This window comes from Molossus molossus, unplaced genomic scaffold (genome assembly GCF_014108415.1).
Source record: "Molossus molossus isolate mMolMol1 unplaced genomic scaffold, mMolMol1.p scaffold_m16_p_1, whole genome shotgun sequence".
In the NCBI taxonomy this organism is placed as follows: domain Eukaryota; kingdom Metazoa; phylum Chordata; class Mammalia; order Chiroptera; family Molossidae; genus Molossus; species Molossus molossus.
This window is the reverse complement of record NW_023425344.1, coordinates 161,539,853-161,545,445: the sequence shown is the minus strand read 5'-3', so window position 1 is coordinate 161,545,445 and position 5,593 is coordinate 161,539,853. Positions and strand designations below refer to the sequence as shown.

Here is a 5,593-nt window from a genome sequence, read left to right as displayed (position 1 = left end):
TTCAATAACTTTTTCTTGATAATTATGGAACAGTTGATAAAAAAATCAGTAAGAATACAGAATATTTGAACAAAATATTTGTACAATTTTGCACCCAGAGATTGAGAAATGCATGGTTTTCCCTAGGACACATGAAATAATTATAAAAATTGACCACATACTAGACTATCATGCAAGCTCCAATATAAATCAAGGAATTAGTATCACCGAGACCAAAATACTGATTGTAGTGTCATTTTCAAACTAATTACTAGAAAGAAAACAAAACTTACATAGTTCTAAATTACTCATTGGTCAAATTAAATACCATGATAGGAATTATAAAATATGTAGACTATTATGGTAATAAAACACAGCAAACTTTAAAGATTCAGATGAGGTAGTTCTTAGGGGGAAATGTTTAACCGTAAATAGTCATATTAGGGAAAAATTCGGGAAACAGTTCTCCAGCTGACTAAGAATAGTGAATAAACATACTGATCTATAAAGAAGAATATAAAAGTAAGAACTACTGAGAAAAAAAGCAAAGACACAATAGAAAAATAATTGGTCTTAGAGAGGACTAATACTATTGTCAAATTTCCAGCAAAATTAACCTGGAAAACTAGAAGGTAAAGCAAACAGGCAGAAAACCTTAATGAAAAATGTGGATAGCAGTGCCCTCGGTGTCCCCCGGATCTGCCTCTTGCTTGGACAGTGTTTGGACGGAACAGACCCAGGGACGCCCCCTCTTCCAGCCTCTAACCACCTTCCAGCCTCTTTTCCAAGCACCACCTTCGGAACCGCCTCAGCCCCCGAGACCAGCCAACACCGTTTCTGACTTAAGGCCTCACTGCGGAACCACCATGAGCTTCCAAATTCGTCAGAACTATTCCACCGAGGTGGAGGCTGCGGCCACCGCCTGGCCCACCCGCATCTGCGGGCCCCCTACACCCACCTGTCTCTGGGCTTCTGTTTCCACCTGACCATCTGGACGGCGAGGGCCTGTTCTCCCGCGAGCTGGCGGAGCAGCAGCCCGAGGGCGCTGAGCATCTTTTAAAGCTGCAAAACCAGCACGGTGGCCGCGTTCTCTCCCAGGACGTGGTGAAGCCTTCCCACGAGGAATGGGGCAAAACTCAGGACGCCAAGGAAGCCGCTTTGGCCTTGGAGAAGAACCTGAACCAAGCTCTTTTGGATCTGCATGCCCTGGGTTCTGCCCGTGCAGACCCTCATCTCTGTGCCTTCCTGGAGAACCACTTCTTCCTGGAGGAGGAGGTGGAACGCATCAGGAAGGTGGGCGCCCACCTGACTAACCTCCGCAGGCTGGCCGGCCCCCAGGCTGGGCGAGTATCCCTTCCAAAGGCTCACCCCAAGCACGACTAGGAGCCTTTGGCGCCCAGAGGCCTTTGAGGGGCCCCTTTGCATTCCCCTGGTGTCTGGCTTTTGCCCGAGCCTCTCCCTGAAACCACTAGCCCTTCCTTTAACCACCCTGGAGCCCTCTCCCATGCATTGGACCAAATGGAAACAATAAAGCTTTTTGCAGCAAAAAAAAAAAAAAAAGAAAGAAAGAAAAATAAAAATGTGGATAGCTGGAGGCATAGCAGAGACTTAAAAAAATTAAATTACTATGATGTTTATACAAATTAATTTGAAAATGCAAATAATGGACAAGTCACTGGAAAAAATACCTTAATAAAATTTAAAATTAAAAAATGTCTTGAAATATTTACTGATAGTTTTAGTTTTTATAAATACTCTTATCCTGTGGATCCCCACAGTTTGAAGATATGACATTTATTCTTTCAGAGGGAGGGTAAATGCCATCCAGAACGGTCCTCCACACACTAACTCATTCATTCACCTACAAATAGTTATTTAATAGCACAATGTCCCACACACTGTATTAGGTATAGCTATTGATCAACCTGTTGGATATATAAATCTAGAGCTCATAGCCCATGGAAGTAGTTGGTCTTAGAACTAGCAAGACCTCTTTGGGTCTCCTAAGCTTACTCTTTTATTGATTGATTGATTGATTGATTGATTGTTGGTCATAGAACTAACAAGACTTCTTTGGGTCTCCTAAGCTAGCTAGCTAGCTTGCTTGCTTGCTTGCTTATTTATTTATTTATTTATTTATTTATTTATTTATTTTTAATCCTTACCTGGGGATATTTTTCCATTTTTTGTTGTTCAGCTAGAGTAGGAGGGAGAGAAACATCGACGTTAAAGGGACACATCGAGTGGTTGCCACCCAGACAACCCAACCAGGGCTGGGGACAAACTGCAACTAAGGTACATGCCCTTAGCGGGAACCAAACCCAGGTCTCTCTGGAACGCAGGCTGATGCTCTAACCACTGAGCCAAACTGGCCAGGCCCTAAGCTTATTCTTTTAAACCTATAGTGAGAAAATTGTCTAAAGACAAACTTTGGGGCAATAATGGCTTTTTAAAATGTCAGTAGTTTCCTTTGCCTCTTTTAATCTAGTTTTATTCTAAAGTAAGAGGTCCAAGTTAACTCATTCGAGTTGGCTCTCTGCCAGCTCGCTTCCGGGAGCAAAGGTCAGCCTTCTATAAAACTAAGTGGGGCTTGGTTGTGACTCAGAGCTTGGACCCCAGGCCCTGACCTTGTCAGGGGAAAGCTTAATGCCCCACCTCTTTTTCTCTGACCATGTACAAATAGTACATGGCAGCTAAAGCAAAACTTTGCCATTTTTAATTGCTGTTCAAACTTCATGTCAAAAAGCCAGAGGGGGGTTTTCTTTCCCAGAGTCTGATGTCAGTCACGTGAGGCATCTGTGCGGTGCCCTGAAATAAATGGGCATTGGACACCTGCTCTGGTCACTCTGTGAGCTTACCCAAAGAAAGCCTTTCCTATCAGGTCTGATGTAGGTTCTGTCAGGCATTTCCTCTTAATTGCATGGCAGAGGTAGAGAGTATATAGAATGTGAGAGGAGGAGCGTGCTCATCCAGCAGATGGAGGAAGAAACCAAAGAACTTATATGCAAATATACATAACCAACGGACACAGACAATAGTGTGGTGGGGGTTGGGAGTGGGAGTGAGGAGGAGGGTGTGAATGGGGAAAAGGAGGGACATCTGTAATAAAAAAATAAATTAATCAAAATAATAAAAAGAAAAAGAAACAATGCGGAGAGGGAGATTAGGAATAGGACAAAACACATACTTCCTGACTTCTCACAAAGAATGTGGAGTAAAAGAGTGAAGAAAGAGACTGGTGGGGAAAATGTTGCTATTTTAAAAATTCAGGTACGTTTAAAGAATTTAAAGACTAGGGCTTGCTTTTACATCTTTCCAAACACAGACTAAGACTATTTTAAGTTTCCTTAGATAAGCACAATATCTAAAAGGACATCACCTCAGACAGAAGGTTGAAAGCAAAAAAAATGGCACAGTTAGATGCCAGAAGAAATTATAATAAACAATAACTCCAAGGATTAGCCCAATGGGGTCACATGGGTTTCGCAGGTACCTAGTAAAGGCTGGGCAAGGGGACTCAGACCTAAGGGAGTTATCCTCTCTTCTGCCTTCAATTCCATGAAGCCACCCAGAGAAGAGAATCCAAACAGAAACTGTGGGATGTTCTGGTTATTAGAGTCATAACTTGATAAGATCCTAATGTTAGGAAGCCAGAGAGGGTAGTCTCAGCAAATTTCCAAAGAGTAGTTAGGGTTTCAGCCACACAGCTAATCACCAGTGTCTGATACCAGATGAGGTATGGTCACCAGCAGCCACAGCCAACGAAATGCAGCTTAAACGTTTCAGGTGCATTCACTCATATCTGTGAGAGCATAGAAAAGTTGTCAGATAAAAGCATTCATCAGACAATGACTAATGAGGTTGAAGAGGGAACACTTGGATCTAAGGTCTTCCTACATCAGCTTGATAAGTGTTCATCTACCTGTTTACCAACTTGGATAGGAGAAGGGTAGACATGGAAGACAAGAACTGTAGAGAAACACCACAGATTTAACCACAATAAACTTGATTAACTTGGAAAAGATTTTTTTAAAGGAGATAATATACCTTTATTGCAAAGACCAAATAAACTTCTACTCTGTTCAATATCTAGTAACAGGATAATTGTGTAAGTAAAGATAAAGGCAGTTATAGAAAAAAAAAGGACAGCATATGTTTTCAAAGTCTGTAATTTTTTTTTCTTTATTGATTTTAGGTAGAGGAAGGGAAAAGGAGAGAGAGAGAGAAACATAGACGAGAGAGAACATCGATTGGCCACCTCCTGCATATCCCCCACTGGGGATCAGGCTCACAACTTGGGCATGTGTCCTGACCAGGAATCAAACTGGCTACCTTTTGGTGCATGGGTTGATGCTCAACCACTGAGCCACATCAGCCGGGCCTGTGTGTAAAATTTTGACTTCATTATAAATTGTTCCCGCAAGAACTTTATTCAGATTCTTTTTAAGTATCACGCTCATTTAAGTAAACTCTAATAAAGAGTTGTTTGTTTTTTGTTGTTGTTATGTTTGTTTTCAAAATGACTATAAAGCCTAAGGTTTTTTCTCCCTGGGAAAAATACCAATTTATGAATTTGACCCATGAACTCCAGCCACTGTACACTTTTTCTGCCCTAAACAAAACAAATTTTCTATGGATTTGGGTCTAGGAATAATTCTAGATAGTCAAATCTGCAGCCCTAAAATGATTAACTGAGGGACTACTTGCAGCCTATTATTGAATCAATGTATTTAGTTGCCAACATATAGAGATTCAAATATTCCTCATAAAATCTGAGTTACTGACTCTGGTTTTATTAGAAAATATGTCAAAATTGGGCATGTATTCCTTTATAGCAACAGATCTGTTTACAAGCAACTTTCCCTTTAGCTATGGCAAGAGTTATTAAGTTCACGGCTATCTCCACCACTCCCTATTATATTAAACTCAATCTCTTCCCTTGTTTACATTATATTACTGGTACTTGTAAGCAAATAAATTTGTGAACCCTTGACGTACACCCTCACTGATGTGTTAATGTACCTCTGTATAATTTTTAATCAAGTTCTGATGATAAATCAACCTGAGTTCCATGGCATGGTACCTCCCATTAATTTCTCAGGGTTCTGAGAGAAATTTATTCCGTACATATTCCCATGTCCCCATTTATCACAGATTCTACAGTAGCTGCTAGATGCACAGTACTCAGTCTTGGGTGGGAATCTGTTAGCAGTCTGCCCCTATTAAGAAAATGTTGGAGAAAGATTGTCTTGACTATCAAAAGCAGCATATGTTTTTTCCTGATAAAATTTATTTCAGGGGTGAGTGTAAGAAACAACTTCTGCTTTGTAATTTCATAAGATTATTATACTAAATTTAACAAATTTCCATAACATTGCTGTAACCTGATCTTTGATCTGAAACATCCTATTCTAGACCACAGTATGACCAAAATATATTTATTTCCTAAATATTTCTGACTCCATCATAGCCAACTCTATATAACCTCTTTGACAATCAACCCATACTTCATTTTACCTTGACTCTTCCAACTGGGAAGTCACAAAGACACTCTTAGCTTAAGTCTAAGGATAAACATTTAACCTAAGAGGTGTCTAAGTACTTCTTATGAGGT

The 5,593-nt window shown here is 40.4% G+C and overlaps 1 pseudogene; it reads left to right on the top strand.

Moving 5' to 3' along the window:
• Positions 1-845: 845 nt before the first annotated feature.
• On the top strand, positions 846-1,362 carry LOC118617299 (annotated as a pseudogene).
• The last annotated feature ends 4,231 nt before the right edge of the window (positions 1,363-5,593 follow it).